This window comes from Grampus griseus (assembly GCF_964374135.1).
Source record: "Grampus griseus genome assembly, chromosome: 13".
NCBI lineage: Eukaryota > Metazoa > Chordata > Mammalia > Artiodactyla > Delphinidae > Grampus > Grampus griseus.
The window spans coordinates 71,690,216-71,713,654 of NC_139007.1; the positions used below are offsets into that span (position 1 = coordinate 71,690,216).

Consider the following 23,439-nt stretch of genomic DNA (forward strand, 5'->3'; position numbering starts at 1 on the left):
AATGGGCAAATCTGTAATGACAGAAGGTAGATTAGTGGTTGCCAGAGGCTGGAGGGGTAGGAGGATTGGGGTGACAGCTAAGGGGTGCGAAGGATTTTGGGGGGTGATGAAATGTTCTGAAGGTGATTGTGGTGATGGTAGAGCTGTGAATAATGCTAAAAGTTACTGAATTGTACATTTTAAGTGAATAATTGTATGCTGTGTGAATTATATGTCAGTAAAGCTATTACCAAAAACAAACCAACCAACACAGACCCTAGGGAGCAGGAAAGGTCATTGGTAAAGTCTTTAAGAGGTAGCAGGATTCCACCCATAAGCATGGAGTTCACAGCCAATATTAGAGTTTTTAAAGATGTGCAAAGAAGAAAGAGCCCATTTCTGATTCTAAACATTCAGGCCAGAAGAGAAGGTATCGGACAGGGGGCATATGGTCAAGGCTGCCCTGACTGCAAACTTGGCTTAAACCTGAGTTACAGAGGATTGGCCTTAAGCTCCTGTCCAAGGCCAGCATTTATCTTAAAGACCAAAGAATGACATCCCAGGCTGGGGAGAAGCCAGTTTCTAAGGCTGGGAGCTCGGCAGGGTGTGAGGCAGGGCCTGCAGTAATGTCTCCTGTGTTCCTGACTTCCCTCTTCCATTCCTTTAGAATGAGAATGTTAGACTGTAATCAGCATGTAATCCTTTTGGTATTACATGCTCTTCTCTCCTGAGCTCTGTGTTTTCAAAGCATAGATCTGCCAAGCCACATGTATTAAGCACACATGCTATATTGTCATTGTCAGTTTATGTATTGATCCGCTCCACTGGACTTCAAGTTCCTAGCGAATGAGAACTGTTACTTTTATGTCTGCACCCTCAGTGGCTCGCCCATGGCTGAGCACATACAAAATGCTCCATAGATGCTTGTTAAATGAATTAATAAATGAATACTTTGTTTTCCCATGTTCAACTTGTTAGAATGCACGTAACTTTTTGTTTGTGTTAGACCGGGCAATTTTTGGAACTATCAAACTAAAGAATCCTAATTAAAGCAGTGATTTTTTTTTCCCATAGAGTTGACATAATTACAGATAATAATAGCTTAACATCTATAAACATTTCTGGACTGGGCCCTAGGCTAACCTACTTATATATTTGTTATCTCATTTAATCCTCACAATAACCCCCTGAGTAGATATTATTATTACCCCCATTTTACAGATGTGGACGCTGAGGTTCACAGAGGTCGACTTGCCCAGAGTCATAGAGTTAATCATAGTGAAGCCTTGGTTTAAACCTCAGAACTCCAAAGCCTGTTCATTTATCCTCTATATAATTATGACTTCTCAGTATTTTTTTCTTTTTGGCCACACCGTGCAACATGTGGGATCTTAGTTCCCCAACCAGGGATTGAACTCATGACCCCTGCAGTGGAAGCACGGAGTCCTAACCACTAGACAACCAGGCAATTCCCGTGACTTCTCAATATTTTATTTTGTCAACATACCCTCATCAAAGGTAAATGGAAAAAAGAAGCAAGAGGTGAGGCCTGAGATTGTTGGCTTACCTTTCTTCCAGGCCCTGTCTGAAGGCTTCCTGGCCTCAAAGGTTCGCAGATCTCTGCCTGGGTCCAAGATGACACACAGCTTCTTCACAAATTCAGGCTGCCATTTCTGAGATTACCTCACTCAGTGGGCAAAATTTACTGCCCAAGTAGCCCCTTGCATCGAGAAGGGGGCCATAAAAGTAAAGCACGCATGGAAAGTATGGGTGGGCTTCTCCCCCTTGATCACGAATGCAGTCTGAAATCAAGCAAAACCAGAAAGGCTTTTCAGATTGTTTTCACTGTCTCCTGACTCACAGCTTCCAGTTTTCATTGTATCCTCTTTCGTCCCCCTTATGCATTTCAGCCACACTTCACAGCGTTCTGCACAAAGGGAGAACTCAATACGAGCTGACTGCTTACCAGGATGGAACATTCTGACATTTCAGAACAACAAGCTCAGCTTGAGGTGTTTCAAAAAGGCATGCATCAAATGTCACAAAGTTGTTATAAGAGATTCAACAGCTTTCATGTTGACCTCAATAAACAAAATTAAATGTTTGCTCATTTCACGGTTACCATGTCCCAATGCAAACAGCCTGGTATTTTTCCTATTTCTATTCACCTCTGTTACCTTGGCTGCCTGTGTGTTATAACTGGACGGCACTCAAAGATTGTTGTCTGCAAGGATGGGGGGGAAGCTTATACCCAAAGGGGGGCGACCCGTGTTCCAGGGGAGCTTGGAGTCATTCAAGACCAATGTTTTTGGTTAGGAAAATTAAACAGAACCAAAGTTAATCCACCACACTCAGGGTGTTCCTTGTGTCTAGGGCTAAGCCAAAATTCTAGGAACAGATGGGGTTGCCGATGCCAATTGTGTAAACTGTCCTCAAATTTCAAATGAACTGTATGAGCAGAGAGAAAATCCAGATCTCTCTGGGATTCTTCTTTCAGAGCAAGGGCCCAATGTCCTGAACCCCCTACATTCTCCCCAGTACTCAGGGCTGTGGGATCTGCTCCTGGTGAAGGCTCCATAGATAACCCTCCTTCTCCTCCCATCCCAGCCCTGGTTCCATTGCTGTTGCTCCTCTCACTGCCTGTCACTCTTCACTCCATGCGGCAGCGCTAAGACTGTTCTTACTCATCATTGTCCCTCTGGAACACACCTGGCTTAATACATTTTTATCCACTGCTTAAATGAATTATAAGGTCGATGGAGAAAAAGAAATGCCTGGCAGAAATATGGCTGAGAACTGACTCCCTGTCATGGAGAAGACCTTGCATCTCACCGCTGGGGCCCCGTACAGTAAGAGTGAGCCAAACCTTATCTGTGGAAGGAGGACTTTGGTTGGGATATGATGAGGTCTTTTAAGGACTAAGGCACTTTTCATCATTTTAACATCCTTTCAATGCACTGTAAAACTTGTCTCTTTTTTTCAATTTCTGATTTTTTTTTGTTTTGATGTGGACCATTTTTAAAGTCGTTATTGAATTTGTTACAATATCGCTTCCGTTTTATGTTTTGGCTTTTTGGCCGCGAGGCATGTGGGATCCTAGCTCCCTGACCAGGGATCGAACCCACACCCCCAGCATTGGAAGGCGAAGTCCTAACCACTGGACCGCCAGGGAAGTCCCAAGCTTGGCTTTTAAAATTATTATTTCCCTCGTTTTTAATTTCTGAACAAAATAGCATATTTAAGAACCAGATTTTTTTAGTCCAAGATTAAATATAATATGTTCATCTATTTGAAATATATGATCTTTTGAAAATATTGAAAGACTAGAGATCGGAGGATACCACTTTCATAATGTTCCTTTCAATTTTCATGAAATTTGAAGAAGCTTAATTTTTCAATTATGAAATATTCATTGGAAAAGATTTCTATTTTGAATATAAATTATTTTAAAATAGCACTTAACTTACATTAATCATATTATAGTTGCCTGCCTCCCCCTGCTACCCAAAAAATCTTACGATACAGTTTATACATTTGATATATTAATACAATAACATTAATCAGCTTCTTATGTAACTTGTTTGAATTTGCATAATAGTTGGTACAGCTCCTAAAAAGCACTTTGTAAATATTAATGTGTTGTCCAAATCTTCTAGCCCTGAGGTAGTCATCAGGAAGATTTCCACCTGATATTTGACAAGAGCGAGTCCGCGGTAAATCCCTAGACAGAAAGTCAACCCTTCCACCTCTGCGTTTCATCCAAACTCAGATTCTCCTGGAGGGGCTGGCAGCACCACCCAAGTCTTCCTGAGTCAGAAGCACGTCTGACATTTACTTCCTACTGTCACCTGTTGGGTCCCTTATGTCCTTGCCTTCCTACCACTTATAAAACATGTGCCTATCTGCCTAGGAGAAAGGAGAGGTGATCAGAATATTTCAGGTACCAACTGGAAATGCAAACAGGACAATGTACATTCAGTAGAAGCAGAACATGTGAAAACTAAACCTGGGAGCAGAGAGGGGGGTCTCATGCATTTCACAGTCTTAGCAAAGGATTTCTTGATACAGGTGGCAGCAGCAAATTGCCTGTCAAGAGACTCACTTTCTAGCGAGGCCAGCCATGCAGAACAGCCGTTGCACCACGAGGGCACCGCTGCTGGCCCAGAGCTTTGGGGTTCTGAGGCAGATGGCAGGAACGACAGTCCTGAGCTCCCCAGCAACGGCCACATCCTTGAGGGATGAGGGGCCAGGAGACAGGGTTAATGCCACCAGCCACCCCTTCATGATATCACTGCCAAACCATTACTCAAATGAGGGGTGGGGATTAGTCGGGGGTGGGGAAGCGGGAACCTGAAGTAAGGCATGGGGATGGGGGTGGAAAGGAAACGGCGAAGAAGAGCGCCCATTTTTCTTCAGGGGCCTCTGTCATCTTTGGTTATCAGTCGAGGGGTGTACAACAAGCTGAAGGACAGAGGATTGGGTAATGCTGGGTCCTGACCTTGCTGGTCTCACGTTTTCCTCAGCTGGATGCTCTCAGAGGCCCAGGAAAATACTGCACGCTTCTCCAGGTACACACACGCACACACACACACACACACACTTCCCAGTGTCTTCCTTGTGTCTTGTGTCCATCTCTGTGCTTAAAACAGAAATGACAGTAAGGAGACTGCATGGTAGCCAGCGCACTGATCTCCTTTCTCACCATTTAGCTTCTGTGTAAGAGAACAGTTTTCCTGGACAGCAAGGAAGGCAATGTCACTTTCAAAGTCAGGATTGAGTCAAAACTCCCTCCTGTGTGGAGGAGGTACCCTTTTTCTCCCTGAGCCACCATTCCATCCCTGACAGGTGACTTCACATTGAGAACAGAGGCAGGTGCAGTGCCCTGTCGGTGGTGGCCCCTGGGTGCCCTTCAAAGCCAGTTCTCAGCATCCAGGTATCCACACTGGTTTGGCAGAGCCAAGCTAAGAAGCTAGGCTAACTGCAGGAGCTGCCAGCTTTAAGAAAAACCTGGCTTCAAGTCAGATAGATCCTAGGGACCAAGTTGAATAACAAAAAGTTCAGTGAACGGGGGTTTCAAGCTTAGGAAAAAGGAGACACCGCTGGAGATGTAAAATTAAGTTAAACATTGAACTCTGTAGAAAAACACCATAATGTTAGAACTAGAGTCTCAGGGAGTGGCAGTGCAGACCCAGATCTTGAGAGTCAATTCTAAAGAAGTTGGCAGGGAAAATCAGAAATGGCAGAAATATTTGCAGAGTGCCTGGGGGCAAGGTCCTTGACAGAATCATCTTCAACTTCTTCAGGGTATCTGCGCAGGGTGGGTGCCCAAGAAAATCCCGAGGAGTCAATGAATGAACATGCAGTGGCTGAAGTTTTCACTGAAAAAGCAGAAGGTGTTGGGCTGAGTTTCATGTTCTTAAGAAATCCTGTACCTGCCTCTTGAGAGCCCAGCCTTGTTGCACTCTTAACTTAAGCATGTTTTCTAAACTCCTGTCCTGGAGAAGCAGAATGCACTTCTCAGGTTCACTGAGCTAGAACAGCATTTTGATACAAACGGACCCGGGCCTGCTGAAAGACTTAAACACTCAGCAGGAACACCACCTTGAGTTCAGACAGAAAGCGCATCTGTGCCTCATTGATAACGTAATGACGTACATTACATTTTTGGCCGAGAGCACCTGTGCACAGCCCAGAACGTCAGCCCAGGGCAACCATTCTGATGGAGGCGATATTAACAGCTCTCATTAAAACTGATGACTATAGCGGCGCCCAGGAATGTGGCTGCAGTGAGGCGTCTGTCTGCATTTCCATGACAAGCCTCTATTTTTGGAGTTCATAACTCAACCATAGAAATACACTTTGCGTTGAACTGAAACCTGAAAAGAAAACTATCATGGGGTAAAGAGAGTTTGACTTTTATTGTTTTCCTGCCCCTGTCTGATCAATGGAAAGAGAAGGGTATGTGACAATGGAGGATGTATTTCTGAGCTGGCCCAGGAAGAATTTGACTGTCTTAACTTTTTTTTTTTTTTTTTTTTTTTTGCGGTACGCGGGCCTCTCACTGCTGTGGCCTCTCCCGTTGCGGAGCACAGGCTCCGGACGCGCAGGCTCAGCGGCCATGGCTCACGGGCCCAGCCGCTGCGCGGCATGTGGGATCTTCCCGGACCGGGGCACGAACCCGTGTCCCCTGCATCGGCAGGCGGACTCTCAACCACTGCAGCATGGCCGCTGAGCCTGCGCGTACGGTGCCTGTGCTCTGCAACGGGAGAGGCCACAACAGAGAGAGGCCCGTGTACCGCAAAAAAAAAATAGAGGGAAATTACTTGATAATTTCTGCTTTTCTAACAAGTATTGGCTGGGAAGAGAAAGGTCATCATTATCTTCAGTGTCCTTTCTCCACACGCAATAGGAATTACATTGAGACACGAATCAGATCATGCTGCTTCTCTGCTTAACATTCTTCAGTGGCTTCCTACTGGACCTAAAATAAACCCATACTCCTTACCATGGCCCAGAGGGCTGGGTGACCCAGCCCCGATCACCTTGCGGCTTGGTGTCACACCTTCTCCCATGCTCTCTGCACTCCGATTATACTAGACTTTTTCCAATCTCTCGACTGCACCAAGCATTGTTCCCCACCTCAGAGACGTTGCATCCACGAACCTCTCTGCCTGCAATGATTTTCTTCCCACACGTAATAGCTGACTTCATATTGTTCCAGTTCGAACGTCACCTCTTCCTGACTACTCTATCTGAAGAGGACACCTCTGCCAACAGTCTCCATCTCAGCCCATTGATGGTTTCTTTTTAGAAATTTAGCACAGTTATTGTTCTACTAGCCTGTTTGTGTGCTTGTCCCTTGTCCATGTGCCACCTAAAAAGGAACGCTTCGTGAGAGTAGGGACCTTTGTCATCCTTGTATTCCCAGTGTGCAGCACGGAGTAAGAGCTCAGTTAATATTTGTTGAATAAATCGAGATTTATATATGAGAGGATGCATAGTTTAAGCTTCCGTCAGTTGACCCAGTAGCCTTATTCTCTTTATAGTATACATAAAAGAATAATTTCTCCTGAATCTTTACATAAGTATAACTTTGCAGGAAGTTAGCTAGGACCCCCCCCCCACCAGGTGACAGTCTTCAGAGTTGGAGGGATAAAGAAACTCTGTTCTTTTACGTCTTTTTCCCTCTTCACAGCATCATGAAATAGTACCTAATTTCTGGGAAGAGTTTTTGTAGCTAAACAGAAGACACATCCTCTTGAACTTCTAGGAACCTGATCCTTGACTTCATTTACTTTGAGCTCTGCATACTTAAATAAGAAAAATAAGTTCTGTACATGTGAAGGGAGTAAATATACAGTCACTGTCACCTATTACTATTTCTATACTCTTTTCTATACTATCAGCAATTAATTATGATGGACAAATAATACATTTAATGTGGCTGGCAACAGTGATGATGTCTCAGGTATTTGCTTACTCTACCAAGCACTGTGCTAGGCACTTTATTTATTGGTAAAATGTACTATATATTTCATTTTATTGTGTAGTATCTAGTACAGTATATCTCATTTATATAGTAACAGTAAAAATGGTTACAAGGACAACAGTGACAACAGACAGAGACGGGGAAAAAAATAAGTTCAGTACTTTGGAAACCTTAGAAAAAGAAAGATGAGAATATTGATTCATTTTCCAACTGGGCCTGATTCTCTCAGAGCATTAAGCCACATCCTGGATAGGACTGGCTCAAGATCCCACAGCAAATAACAAGCATTTGGGACTCAGGCTCGAGCCTTCAGACGCCAAGTCAGTGCATTATGGACTGTCTCTGGGAAGACACGGTTAACCCAGGCATAGACAAAGCAGGTAGTTAGGAATTAACGACCCATGATTCTCCAGATGAACTCTTCAAGTGCTGGATACTCACGTTTTTGAATGGCTGGCTCGAGAAGTTTCTTAAAAGATCTGATCTCCACGTTAGAAGTGGCAATATGATTCAGGAAAGCTGTAATTATCCATAATAGCTTTCTCTGAATTACTTTATCAGATCCTTTTCTCTCTGCCACTTGCTGAAATGTGGTTAGCTGCAAGGAAAATAGGAAGAGATTTAGATGACATAAGAAGAGTGCTGCATAGGAACGTGACCGTTGGCAAGTTACTTACTCTCTAAGCCTCAGTTTCCTCACCCGTAAAATGGGAATGATAACCCACCTTACAGAGTCTTTGAGACAATTAGATAATGCATGCAGAGCACTTAGCACAATGTATAGAAAGGACCCAATGTTAGCTGCTGACGTGGTTGTTATTAGTATTATTATTAATAACAATTCTGATGTAAGTTTTTGGTCGCTCTAGGCAACCAAAAGTGTTGTTTTGTTTTGTTTTTAAAGGAAGGCTGGGACAGCTGGTGAGCTAGTAAGGAGTAAAGAAACACAGGCAAGGTAGTAGAATCCATAAGACAGATGCCACCAATTCCATAATTCTACTTCTAGTGGTACCTCGATCACACCACTTCACCTCTCCGAGTTTTGGTTTGCTTATCTGTAAGAGAAAGAGAATGCCCACTCTTCCCACCTCAGCAGATTTTCAAGGATTCAAATGAGACACATGTATGTAAAAGGACATTGACTATCTTAATGGGAATGGTAGACATTGCTTTCACACCTGTTTCACTTAAATGACTATTGTTTCAATGAAGTCAGTGATTCTCACCCCTGTCTGCACAATAGGATCAACCAGAAGCTTCTAAAAATCCAGATACCCAGGCCACAGCCCAGACCAATAAAGTCAGAATCTCTAGGAGTGGACCCAGGCTCAGTACTCTTTTTTTCCTCCCTAAGTGATTCCAATGTCCACCCAAGTCAGGGAATAAAATATTTTTCAAGCTTGCCTGGTGATAAGGAGCCCCAGAGACCCACCATAACTACAGAATCAACCCTCCAGAGAAGGAACTGGGAATCTGTATTTTCAACAAGCACCTCTAGCTGCCTCTTCTCTGCAGACCATTATGAGAAATACTGTGTTGAATCATAGTCTGAGAATTAGAAGGGATATCATCTAACATCTTCACACTTTGGACTTCCCTGGCGGTCTAGTAGTTAAGACTCCATGCTTCCACTGCAGGGGTTCCAGCCCTGGTCAAGAAACTGGGATCCCGCATGCCGCGTGACATGGCCAAAAAAATAAAAAATAAAATCTTCACCTTGATTCATCTCTAAACCACATGAAACTTTATGAATCATATGAATGGAAGGCAAAAGTGTGTTAACCAACTATGTGAACAATAAATAACACAACTGTTAGCTATTTCTCTTTGTGCAAGAATCATCACCATTCCCTTTCTAGTTCAGGAAATCTTGACCGATGGATAAGATTTTCAATGTTTTGAAACTTTTCTTGATCAAACAATTTGGAATGCCAAGAAATGCACCAAAAGAAGAATTCTTTCATTTAAGAAAGAAATATTTTATTCCCTGACTCGGATGGACATTGGAATCACTTGGGGAGGAAAAAGAAATAGTACTGAGCCTGGGTCCATGCCTAGAGATTTTGACTTTATTGGTCTGGGCTGTGGCCTAGGTATCTGGATTTTTAAAAGCTTCTGGTTGATTCTAATGTGCAGACAGGGGTGAGAATCACTGACTTCATTTGAATATTGTGAAATAAAATCATAAACTCAAGTTTTGGTGTGGACCATGGGAATGGGACAGTCGTAACTAAAACTTTTTCCCCTACAAAAGATATATATTATACAGCTCTATAAAGCCTAAGTTATTACTTTTAGCTCTCGTGGGAAAGTGAAGCAGATCAGGTTTAATGTAAATAACATCCTGACAAGTTACTACGGCAAACCTGAAGGGAAAATGTTAACTGCTGATATTAAAGTTGCAAAACTCAGCTCAATGCTAATTGTGCATTGCAACAGATAATTCCACTCCTCACTGTTTTGAAAGCATCAAACTCTGCCAGAATCACTGGTCTGTCAGTTCCCACTGAACATTCTAACATTGACTTGAAAAGTTACATCTTGCAGAATCTTCCCACTTCCCCTGGGGCCACATCCACTTGCCTGGCCTAGGTAATTCCCTGTAAAACTTTCCTCCTTCCTGGTTGCTGCACTGTTGGAGTCCCGCCTTTGTCTCAGCTTTACTTGAGCCATAAGTACTGTCACTATTGAATAGAGACTATGTTTAATTCTGAGCTTGTTAAGACAAAAGATAATGGAGATTGATTTTAATTAATATATAGGTTCAGAGTATTTGCATTTCCTTCATAATGATTTTATAAAACTTACCCTCCAAACTTTGCCAGATAAGGCATTTGAGAATAATGGTGCTGGATCTGGTCTGAATTTTATCTTTGGAAACTATTATCAACTTGCTCTATGTAATAATGCTTGCTTTAATATGCATTCACTATGCCCATTTCTTGGCATTTCCCTTTATTTTTTTTCCCTTTATTTTTGATAATGTGCCTTAATAGAGAGAATCAGTGTAGCCTGACTTTTTGGAAATAATAGCACTTTATTTCTTTATCTGTTCTGATTTGGGAAAAAGTTCTTAAGATTAATAAGAGGGTATATCGTAAATGCTTGGATTGGCACGCCCTGTGCAGGAGCTGGTAGAGTAACAGAGGTGACCCCAACTCCTGTGCTGAGTCAGCACACGGTACCTTGAATAAAAACAGAGCCATGGGTGTTCCCAAGTGTGCACCCTCCCCAACACTGGGCTTCTTTAGGTTTTTATATTTTTTTGTATTTTGTGTGCTTTGTTGAATCAGTCGTGTTACATTGTGTGTTGGAATGGAGGGGGCGAGAAGGCATCTTTAAAACTACAAAAATAAGGGCTTCCCTGGTGGCGCGGTGGTTGAGAGTCCGCCTGCCGATGCAGGGGACACGGGTTCGTGCCCCGGTCCGGGAAGATCCCACATGCCGCGGAGTGGCTGGGCCCGTGAGCCATGGCCACTAAACCTGCGCGTCCGGAGCCTGTGCTCCGCAACGGGAGAGGCCACAGCAGTGAGAGGCCCGCGTACCGCAAAAAAAAAAAAAAAAAACTACAAAAATAATGCTGCTGATGGCCTTTGTGCACTGTCAACCCAGTCTCAATGCTCGTTTCTTCCAGCTCTCACAGTCTTAAACCCTAGAGTAGCTTGATTTGTTTATGTGAGTGTTTGGCACATAGTAGGATGCAAGATAATGCAGTCATTGTTCAGAGGACGCCAGTTGTTAGTCTGCTTGGTCTGCTGTAACATAGTAGTACCACAGATTGGGTGGTTTAAACAACAGCAATTTATTGTCTCATAGTTCTGGAGGCCAGAAGTCCAGAAACAAGATGTTGGCAGGGTTGGTTCCTTCGGAGGGCTGTGAAGGAAGGCTCTGTTCCAGGCCTCTCTCCTTGGCTTGTAGATTGCTGTCTTCTTGTTCCCATGGCATTCTCCCTAAGCATGTCTCTGCGTCCAGGTTTCCCCATTTTATAAGGACACCAGTCACATTGAATTCATGCCCACCCCAATGATTTGATTAAGTTACCTCTGTAAAGACCCTATCTCCAAAGAAGGTCATATTCTGAGGTACCGGGGTTAGGCCTCGCCTTATGAATTTGGGAGGTGGCACACACAGTTCAACCCACAATGCCAGTGTTACACATGGTTTTTTAAATATTCATATATTATCAAATTATAGCTGAGAATGTAAATAAGTTTGTGGAAAGAAAATGTTTATTATGATGATGTTATGTAACAGGACTTTACTGGTATATCTGAGCTCTTTTCTGCAGGTGAGTGAGGATCTCCCACAGTTGCAAAAAAGATTGTATCACAGGTTAACTGCAGATCTGCCTGATCTCCAGTTGTTATCAGATGTACACTGAGTTTATAGTCTTGGCTTCAGTGCTTCTGAGAGTCAAACTCTAAAATAAAAGCTACATCCTATGGGGTAGAATTTCTTTTTTGATTATTGGGTGACTAAGAGGATGGAGAGACCAACCCTTCCTTGTAGGGATGAGGAAATGGACACCTAGAAAACAGAAGTCAGGTGGCCAAGGCCTCAAAGCTAAGTAAGTAGTAGCAGTAGTAGCCCCGGAACTAGACTCATAATTCCATGCTTTTTTCACCGCATCACACTCTCCATCCTCCATACCAGGTATCCCCCGCCTTAACCCTACCTATCAAAATTACCCACTGCTCACTGACAACGTCTGACTTTCCTTACCTCATTTAATTAAAAAAAAAAAAATTAACTAATCCTAATAAATTTGCTAAGTGAGTACATTACTGATGCCCTTGCAGGATGACAATTCTGGAGTATGCCTTAGCTAACTGTTTCCCCAGAAGCCCATAAAGCCAAAAAAATAAAGAAATAAAAAATCTAGGTGTCTGATTTGGATAAGGTAGTAGCTTTCTTTACCCTTCAGATCCAACTTTTCAGCTAAAACCTGCCTTGTGGCCATACTTATAAATATATGCTTCAAGGTGGAAAAACCTTTTGTCTGAGATGTCCACCTAGTGGCATTTAGTGATTATTCTTGAAAACAAAAGAAAGAAAAGCCCTTTACCCTCTGTTCTCTACCAAGTCTTGATGAATGCATCATAACTGATGCGTGAGGTTTGGATTTTAGAGACCACCTAATTCAGCCACTTGACCAATGGAACTGTGGCCTGGGCAGTGGCTTGTCCAGAGCCACTGAGTTAAAGAAACCTGGGGACAGGTCCCTTTATGTCCCATCCAGAGTTCTTAACACCCTCGTGTAATGCTGCTTCATGGTTATTTAGCACATGTGTAAGCTAGTGGAAGTTTAATCTCTGTCTCCCCATGAAGGTAAGAGAAACTGTAGCTATAGTGTTCATTGGTGGGTGACTTAATGCTTTGCCACATAGCTTCATTATGTCACACTCATTAATTTTAAAGAACAGACTGTGTTTTCTAAATATATAATGTACTGTGACTATTTTCTGACTCTTCACTAGTGTTACTTATACCTAAACTTATCTGTGGGTGCTTTATGGGGAAAGTTTTGTTTAAAAATCTTAAAATTTTTCCTTCAGATTTTTTGCAAGTTAGTCGTTTTTTTAAACCTCTTTTCAGGTTTACTAAATGGGGTTAAGCTCTACTAAGCGCCCGCTATGGGTTTTTTTTGAGTCTTAAATCCTGGCGAAGGAGCCACCCCTACAGCGTGGTCTCCAAACAGAGGGTGCTCTGAGTTGCAGGCAGTTCATGCCACGGGAACACGAATTCTAGAACATTAAACTTATCATGTTAAATTGATTTCTGGATGTTTCTCTGTGGAAGTCTTGGAATAATCCTCCCCTTCCTTCCTTTGAGCCAAGAAAACTCTGAACCAGAACAATTCAATTTCAATTTGTGGAAAAGCTCTACTCCGTGGACTAAACATAGTCCTAAGACAGATTGGTGGGGGACGGGGGCAGGAATATTTTGATCACTTCGGCATGTTACTAAAATATCTGAATCCGCTCTGAGATGTATTTACAAGCTCTGTTTCTGAGGAGTATTTGCAAGCCTTGTTCTCAAGCCTGGGAACCTCAGGAGCAAAACCTGCTTTTGAGCCATAGTTCTTGTGTTATATGTTAAGCATTTGGAAGGAACCCCAAGGAGGCCTCAGGAAGCAGTTACTGCCTCTTGACTTATCATCCTGAAGGCGATTTGTTTTAAAGTTGATAATCCCTAGAGCTACAAGAGTGTCCCACATCTGCCCTGAATTGAAAACAGATTGCCATTAAGAGCCTTACATCAGCGCTGCGAATTCATTCGATCTGAGTCAGAAAGGAAGTTGGAGAACATTCGAACGTATGGCCTGATAGCAACACGGCAGCTCCCTTCATGGAGGACCTAGACGGCAGGGTATGTAGGCTGTGTGTTTTCAAACTTTAAGACTGCTTTTCTGTAAGGAAATGTCCTTCTGACCTTTGGGCAGGAATATTCGGGAGGGGACTGTTACAGCTAACAGGTATAAAGTAACCGTCAGTCTGTGGGCTTTTCAGTGCCACCAGTGAATCGATCAGAATTCCAAGAGGCTAAGAAGCCTCCACTGTCCAGAAATTTCTCTGCCAGGTTTTGCGTTTTTGTGACTTATCATTTATATAAGATATATTCAAAAATTATGTAGATATTTATATAAAATTCTCCCCCCCAGACTCTAAAACGATTCTGGAAGCCAAGAAAAGTTTTTACTGTTAAAAAGCGAGAGCTTTTCCACCCTCAGCTTATCTATGAAATTATTTTAAAATATTTCCACATATGCCAGGAATGAAGGATGGAACTCTGAACTTCATATTCCAAGCCTCAGGGGACCGGGACCATCTGATTAACTATTTAGCATTTAATATCCTACTGAAGTCTTCTTCTCAGCCGGCTGAACAATTTTTTTCCTTCTTTTTCTGTTGAAAAATTTCTGTTACAGAATGTGAGGTTCTTTTTCTTCTAAATTAAAAAGGAGATTAGATTTGTTCATCAAAAATGATTAAAGGAAAAAGAAGGCAACAGTGGTTATGAACAAGGGTCTGAGTACCCCGCAGCTTGAGGCGTGGATGCTGAGTTCCCCTCCGCCACTCCACCCCCATAATCCCCCCCCCCAGCCAGGCTCCGGAGGCCCTGCTGGCTCCTTCTCCGGGTCTGGACTGGGCTTTGGTGAGTGGAGGCCTCTCGGGTTACTTCCAGAAGCCTATTCTGCTCACCCTTTTCTCTGAGAAGCTGAGGACAGTGCCTGGTACAGCTGATACCCAATAAATACTTGTTGAATGAAAATAGCATTGTGGAAGGGAACCCTGGAAGCAGTATCAGTCTGAACATACGAAGCTAGTGAAACTCTCTTTGGGTCAATTTCCACTCACCTTCTTGGCAAGATTGACACCAGAACTAAAGCATAGAAGGTGACAAGTAATTGAGAGAAACGTGCTAGAGTGTCAGTCAGAGCAACTACGTATAAAATGTGTGATTCCGCGGTTGTGGTATTAATAAAGTAAAGAAATGAAATACGAGTCTTGAGAGGTAACAGTTGCCCTGCGAGAGTGTTCAGGAGTCCGAGGAAAGCTGGTACAGGAGAAAGTGAACAAACACAGCTGGCCGGCTTCCCCTTCAACTCAGTGCAGATGTGCTCATCAAAACTGTTCCGATAGCACAAAGCCTGTCCCTGTTACATGTGCTTCCCCTAGTTTCAGAAAAAATACATTAAGAGCAGCCCAGTTGGCAGGTAAGATTTTCAGTCCAAATGCCAATGTACTGTTCCCTCTTGACTGGTTGCCCACAGTTCTTGAAAGGGGGAAGGTTTTTCAGATGCCAAAAATTGAGTGCAGACTGTGTCATGGGACTATGCTCTCTTAATCCCAGTGAGACAGAGGCTCCCTTTTAGAAAAGGAAGCACATTTGGGTTTTTGTGCCAGAGGATGCAAAAAGATGTATTGATGAACTCAGACAGAAGGGGGAATTCTCAGGCTTAGAAACATTGCTTCTGTCCTAGCTAAGAAGGCTGGCGAATGAGCCTTGAAATCTATAGAAACAGTTCCAGTTCAGACCAGCTTCCTCTCTGGCAGATGAGTATACAGATAGAGATATTTATAGAGAGATATAGCTATATTTATATGTATCTTAATTTCACTAACTTACTTAATCTCAACCCCAGAAGTTCGGGAAGAAAATAAAAGTAGTGTTGCAGAGACTTCAGGGTGAAACCCATGTCAGAAATTTAACTTCTAGGGAGTTCCCTGGTGGTTCAGTGATTAGGACTCCATGCTTTCGCTACCGAGGGCTCGGCTTTAATCCCTGGTCGGGGACCTAAGATCTAAGATCCAAAAAGCCTCACAGCACAGCCAAAAAAAAAGAAAAGAAATTTAACCTCTATTACCTCAAGTAAAATTCACCTCCAGAAAGCTCCCTTGCCCCTTTTAGAGTAACAAGCAAGTCTTCATTTGGGGCCATATCCTCTTTCCCTGCCCTGTGTTTGAACGTCAGGCGTGTCTCTAAGGCTGTGCCACTACATGCCAAGTCACAGCCTCCTGGCTCTCCAGAGTTTTGTAAACCATCGTTTGGAATTCAGAACACATTATCCCCCAGAAACAAGGTTAGGCTCCCAGCTCAACTCCTGAATGCAAATTTATCCCAAAATAGAGAGAATTTGTTGCAACTTTCTGGAAATGGACAGAAAGAACTGGACAGAAATGGACAGAAAGAACTTCTATCATTTTGTTTAATGGCATTGAAGAATCAATTTTACAATGAACTGTAATAATGCTTTTGAGAGCATTTTTAGTATCCTTGAGAATTAATTATTGGCCTTGCATACCATTCCTTTCTTTATCCAAACCCTAACCACCTATCCTAGGTGCTTAGTCTCCTGTTACTCCTTTGAATGGTACTCTAGGTAGGAGTCCTAGCAAATTATTTGCATGTACTTTTCCATTTGTGGTTGCTTTTGCCTGGAATATCCTCTTCCTCTTCTGGTTCCTGGCAAACTCTTGATCAGCTCAAACACTAACACAGTTAAAACTCTTCTGTGATGCCCCAGTCAAACTCTCACTTCTCTCCTCCCTTGGACATAAACCCTTCTGAGAAAACTTTGCACAGGTTCAAGTGGTTCCTTCCCTGACCTTCTAAAGTACCAGAGATCCTAGTTTTAAAAGTTGCCCCTAGGAAAAGTTAGAAATTCCCCTCCCCACCTCTCCTGCATTTCTCTAAAACCTTATAAGTACCACTATGTATTAACATTCACCACATTATATTGTAAATTTTTATTTACACGTGGTCCCCTTCCCTAGACTGAGAACCCCTTAAAGATAGGGATTTCTTCAGGACTTATTACAACGCTGGAATATATTAATAGTAAATAATTAATAAAAGGATAGATGGATGAATGGATGGATGGATGCAGTGAGCACTGGGTAAAAAGTTCATTTATTTAGAGGAGGATGAAGAGCTATATAGAAACTTCTGTGGAATTCTGAATGGAACTTTTAGTTTCAAGGGCATGATATTGATGAAATTTGACCATTATTATTTTACTTCTACGGTTATGTAAGGGAGGCATTATGAATAGTGGGAAGAGAATGGAGCTTGGAATAAGAATGTGTGGGTTCTAACTCTAGTTCTCTACTTTCCAGTTATGTGATCTTGGGTAAGTTATTTACCTCTAGTTTTGCTTTTCTTCATCTGTAAGCTGGGGGTAATACCTAACTTCAAGGAGTTACCATGAGCATCAAATGATAATCCGTCTAAAAGCTCTAGTCTAGTGCTTAACCCATATGAGGTAGAAGGTAAGTGGTCATAAAATATGGATCTAAATCTGAGACGGCAGACGTAGAACTTTGAAACCAGGAGGACTCTGGGCCCCTTCCTTCCAGCCTTGGACACTCTCCTTTTGCAACTTCCCCCCTTCATTTCGATGCAGCCGGTCAATAGCCTGATTCTAGCTTTTACCAGCCACTTCCCAGGTCGCTTGGGTGATTAAAACTAAAATAAACTTGAAAGTGTGAGAGAAAAGAAGAAGAGGGTTCAGGGGATTTGTGAGTTAAGTATTGGGAAAAAAATTTCCCAAAGCAGAGTTAAGTAGGCTCTGATGGAGGAAGAAGGAAAATTGTATGTACGTGCAAAGAAACAAGCAAGGGGCTGAGGAGAAAGCTGTTTGGTAGAGGTGGCTGCAAAGTGAAAGGAAGAGATGAGCACTTGCATTGCTGGGAAATTGCATTCTGGGATTCTAAAAGGGGCAATTGTGGGTGTCTTTGTTTTTATTTTTTTATACAGCAGGTTCTTATTAGTTATCCACTTTATACATATTAGTGTATATATATCAATCCCAATAAAAGGAGCAACTGTTCATTTACCATACCTATGAATGCACTCCTGTGCATCGGTAACTAAAAAGCACCTTGTGTAATTTCAAATAGTTCACGTAAATAAAAATGATAGAAATACGTTCCTAACTAACATTTAATGTACCACTTACCAGGTGCCAGGCGCTATTCTTAGCTCTTGACCCATATTAGCTCATTTTATCCTCACAACAACCCTGTGAGGTGGGTACCTACAATCCTTATTTTACTGTTAAGGAAATACAACACACTGGGATGTATGGGAGCCACTGCTCGAGCCCAGGCAGTCTGGTCCCAGAGCCTGCACACTTCATGCAAGAATGTACCTGCAGGGGCTTCCCTGGTGGCGCAGTGGTTAAGAATGCGCCTGCCAATGCAGGGGACACAGGTTCAAACCCTGGTCCAGGAAGATCCCACGTGCCGCAGAGCAACTAAGCCCATGCACCACAACTACTGAGCCTGCGCTCTAGAGCCCGTGTGCCACAACTACTGAGCCCTCGTGCCACAACTACTGAAGCCCGTGTGCCTACAGCCCGTGCTCCACAACAAGAGAAGCCACCACAATGCGAAGCCCGTGCACTGCAACACAGAGTAGACCCCGCTCGCCGCAACTAGAGAAAGCCTGCATGCAGCAACAGAGACTCAACAACAAAGACCCAAAGCAGCCAAAAATAAATAAATAATTTTTTTTAAAAAAGAATGTACCTGCAGCTGATGTGGCTTCTCTCACAATCAGGTGGCCGATTCAGCCGTCACGGTCAGCAACGTCGTGAAGTCCACTTTGGTGATGACCATCCCTATGGATATGCTTTTCGAAATATAATTTTAATGCCTGAAAAGTTAGAATGGTAGAATTTTATAGCATGGAAGGACATTTAGTTCATCTGGCCCAGACCAGTAAGTCAGCCTCAGGGACACTCATCAGAATCTCTGGGGACCCACAGGGGTTGAGGGTCAGATGAGCTTAGCCACCCACCTAGCACTGCAGTGTCGGAAGGACATCATCTTTATTCCAGATGATGTCCAGGGAATTCTAAAAAAAATTCTTTCTGAAATTAGGTTGACACCCCAGTAGTTTTCCAAATATGAAAATAGATACAGTTGTGCTGTCTTTTTTTTTTTAAAGAATCATCTATTTTTGACCTATTAAAAAAGTAACAAAGTATACAGTTTGTGAGCATTGAGTTTGACAGGTCCATGTTCTAAAGTCATTCCATTACTCATACGCCTAACGCTGAGCTCTTACCTCTCCCTCAAATTGCTCTGAGCAATTTGATTCCATTTTCTCCTATCAAAAATAGGGACAAAAAAAAAATAGGGACACATTCAACTAGTTAACAAATTTCACAAATTCTGATCCAAGGATGTGTTAGGCAGGCAGAAAGAATGTAATTCTCCCTTTTGCTACCTGTTTGGATTATTATAAGCATTTCTACAATTAATAAAGTAACTGCAAATGCTACAAAGTTATCTACCTCTCTAGCTGTTTTAGTCATTCCTATTTTAAGCCTTTCACATGCCCCACTGATGTTTCAGGGCATAGTTTTTGGATGAATAGGGAGGTAAGCTTGCTGGAGAAGTTACCAGAAGTTTTACCTGCCTCCAATGCATCCACTCAGTGACCCACCTGAGTTCTTTCCTTTGACTCAAGAGATCAGGAAACATAGCATTTGGCAAAAATAGGGAGCCAGGAGGAGCCCCACCTCCTCCTTGGACAGCAGTGGTGGGAGAGGAAGGAGGAAAAGAGGAATGGGGTAGTAAGTGGGTTGCCTAGGTGTCTGTCTTCATTTTTTACTCATTACAGCCTGGCAGGAAAATATCTTATGTAACATCAGTCCCCTATGGAGCACTTTTACAACCATTCAGGTGTCCTGGAAATAAACATCATTAAATTAAGTGAAGTTTTAATTTAATTTAAATTCTGAATAAAAGGCTTTTTACATAAACTGACTTAAAAGAGCTTAACTATTCAAAAATAGGTCAAAAGGCACTTTCAAGTGTCCAAAACAATCCCATCTTTTTTAAAAAACCATGCAAGTTCAAGCAATACGTAACAGAAATACAAAATTAAGTTAGATGTGCCCTTCAAGGAACTAATTTTCTTTTTCTTTTCTGGTACGCGGGCCTCTTACAGTTGTGGCTTCTCCCGTTGCGGAGCACAGGCTCCGGACGCGCAGGCTCAGTGGCCATGGCTCACGGGCCCAGCCGCTCCGCGGCGTGTGGGATCTTCCCGGACCGGGGCACGAACCCGTGTCCCCTGCATCGGCAGGCGGACTCTCAACCACTGCGCCACCAGGGAAGACCCGGAACTAATTTTTTTAAATCATCACACTGCTCCAAAATGCCAAGAAAACACAGGACACGAAAATGAAGTCCAGATTCTCAAAAAGAGTTTGAATTTTAAGCGAACTCTTCATTGGCAATGGATATTTAAGAGTCTGGTCTAGAACGACTAGCTACCTAGCAGGATTATTGTGAAGCTAGGATGAGATTGAATGAATTTCGGTCTCCCAGTCCAGCACATAGTGAACAGTCACTAGTATTTTGTTGAATGAATGCTGAATAATTCTGTTTTTTTTAATTTATTTTATTCAAGTATAGTTGATTTAGAATGTTGTGTTAATTTCTGCTATATAGCAAGCAGTTCAGTTATACACATATTTACATTCTTTTTCATATTCTTTTCCATAATGGTTTATCACAGGATATTGAATATAGTTCCCTGTGCTACTCAGTAGGACCTTGTTGTTTATCCATTCTATATATAATAGTTTGCATCTGCTAATCCCAACCTCCCAGTCCATCCCTCCCCCACCCACCCCCTCTTGGCAACCACAAGTCTGTTCTGTATGTCTGTGAGTCTGTTTCTGTTTGTAGGTAAGTTCATTTGTGTCATACTTTAGATTTTGTATATAAGTGATATCATATGGTATTTGTCTTTCTCTTTTTGACTTACTTCACTCAGTATGATAATCTCTAGGTCCATCCATGTTGCTGCCAATGGCATTCTTTCATTCTTTTTTAATGGCTGAGTAGTATTCCGTTCTATATATGTACCACATCTTCTTTATCCATTCATCTGTCGATGGGCACTTAGGTTGCTTCCATGTCTTGGCTATTGTGAATAGTGCTGCTATGAACATAGGGGTGCATGTATCTTTTGAATTATATTTTTGTCTGGATATATGCCCAGGAGTGGGATTGATGGATCATATGATAATTCTATTTTTAGTTTTTTGAGGAACCTCCATACTGTTTTCCATAGTGGCTGCACCAGTTTACATTCCCACCAACAGTGTAGAAGGGTTCCCTTTCCTCTGCACCTTCTCCAATGATGAATAATTCTGAACTCGTGAAGCCAAGCCAGCTCAGCTATCCTCTCAGGTCCTAGCTGACACCTTAGCACGGGTTATTCCTCAGATTACATAAAAACAGCACTTCCTAGAAAGGGCAGAGCCCCAGGAAACAGAAATCCCAAGTTTCTGAAACTTGTTTTCTAACCTTTTGTGAAAGGGTAATGTAAGAGTTATGACTGCATTGCTCTGAGAATTAAAGGATATCATGTTCATCCATTCATTCATTGGTTTGTTTAAAAAATATTGATTGTGTGTTTTCAGTGCATCAAGTATTATTCTTGTGCTTGGGAGGAGATGGATGTAGACAAGGCAGGTGAGCGCTCTACCTGCATGGAAATTTATATTCTATCAAAGAGCTCCTGGTGTGTTACTCCTGCTGTCACAGCTGTCACCAAGCACTGAACAACCCCTGGGGATGGGCAGCAAAGTGCCCTGGAAAGAGCAGTCAGCTTGGAAGTTAGACTGATGCCTCCTTGAATCCAGGCTCCACATCTTGTCAGCTGAGTTTCCTGGGAAAAGTTTCTGAGCCACAGTCCTTGTCTGTAAAATGGGTATAATAATGCCTACCTTGCAGGGATTCTGTGAAGATGAAATGAGACATATTGAGTGTAAAGTACACACAGTAGGTCCTCAGTAAATGGTAACCTTGTATTACCTTAATGAAGAAATAGATCAAAAGAGTGTCACAGAAGAAGGATATCTTGGGATAAGAAAATTTGATGGGCAGTTGTTTCCTCTGAGCACATTCTACAAAAGAGATACATTTTCAACCATTTTTGAGATAGACTGTTGATATGGAGCGTGTTGAAAGTGTGATAATAAGACATGGGAGAAGCATGATGTCTCGTTATACATACTACATTGCATTAACATACGTTCTTTGTCGCCACTCCCTCCTCAAATCGCAGTAAAATTGAAATAAGGAGGGAAATAAAATAAAACCACAAGAACAGCAATGATGGGGGGGTGGATAACAGAAATGAGAAATGCCAACAAAAGTTGGGAAGATTGAACACAGATTGAGGGAAACAGTAGCAACTGATGTGGAATATAACGGAGGCAACTGAAAATTAATTACATGGGGTGTGGGGTGTGGAGAACACCCACAGGAACAAGCGTATTGGAACCGAGAACCCTAAGAAGGTTCTGGGAAAGGAAGCTCCACAGTGCAGGGCTTCCAATCTGATTTCTGGTGCCTCAGTCTTAAGTATAAACAAAGAATCATCAGGTAACAGGAGAAAGCTGTGGATGTGAACGACAGCTAAACAGATGGGTGGGGAAAATGAACTCAAAGGTAGCAGAGACAATCTGAGGGACAGAATTGCATTGAAAATACACACTGAGGCTCTCTCAGCCATCTTGGAGCCTGTGGAGGCCTGCTGGGAACAGGACTTCTAAAACGACATATATCTGGAAGGCTATGGTCCAAGGCCTTTTTTGCTGGCTAGAAGCGGGGTCCCTGGAACCAGAGGGAGCACACAGCTTTTCTGAAAATTGAAGGTGTATATGCTCAAGATGAAACTAAATTCTGTCTAGCCAAGAGATGTGCTTTTGTGTACAAAGCAAAGAACATAGTAACTTCTTTTTTCGGCCGTGCCCCATGGGTTGCAAGATCTTAGTTCCCAGACCAGGGACTGAACCTGGGCCCTCAGCAGTGAAAGACAGAGTCCTAACCACTGGACCACCAAGGAATTCCCAGAACACAGTAACTCCTGGTGGGAAAACCCAACAAAACCAGAGTAGTCTGGGGAAAGATAACTCAAGCTCATGGAACCAGTGGCACCGTTGGTGCCAAATTCCAAAGCAACCTTCCTCCTAAGGCCATTGGACACAGAATCCGTGTGATGCTGTACCCTTCGAAGATTTAAACTTACTGAAAAGTGAATAAATAAAAGTATGGATTTGTTCTCTTGTATTTTTGTTTATGTGTATACATACATGCATGTACACACTGAGTATGCTCAGTGAGGCAAGAGGAAGAAAAACTAATACAATTAAAAAAAAAGAATATTCTGAAAACAGAAAGAATTTTTAAGAGGCTTCGAAGATAAAGTTTAGGAAATCTGCCAGAACTAGATAGGAAATGGGACAGAGTCTAAGGAAATTAGATGATCAGTCCAATAGGTCAAATATCCAAATAATAAGTTCTGGAAAGAGAGAGCTGAAAAAACAAAATGGAAGAAATCAATGAAATAATAAACAAAAATTTCGCAGAAGTGAAAGAAGTTTCCTGATTAGAAAGACCCGCCTAACACCCAACATAGAGAATAAAGCACATCATTGTGAA

At 42.4% G+C, this 23,439-nt stretch overlaps 1 pseudogene across 1 annotated transcript; it reads left to right on the forward strand.

Annotated features, from left to right (window-relative positions):
- The first annotated feature begins 22,421 nt into the window (after window positions 1–22,421).
- Window positions 22,422–23,020, forward strand: LOC309831511 (large ribosomal subunit protein eL33-like; annotated as a pseudogene). The gene is made up of 2 exons: window positions 22,422–22,723; window positions 22,852–23,020. The product of its transcript is annotated as a large ribosomal subunit protein eL33-like (transcript).
- Window positions 23,021–23,439: the final 419 nt, after the last annotated feature.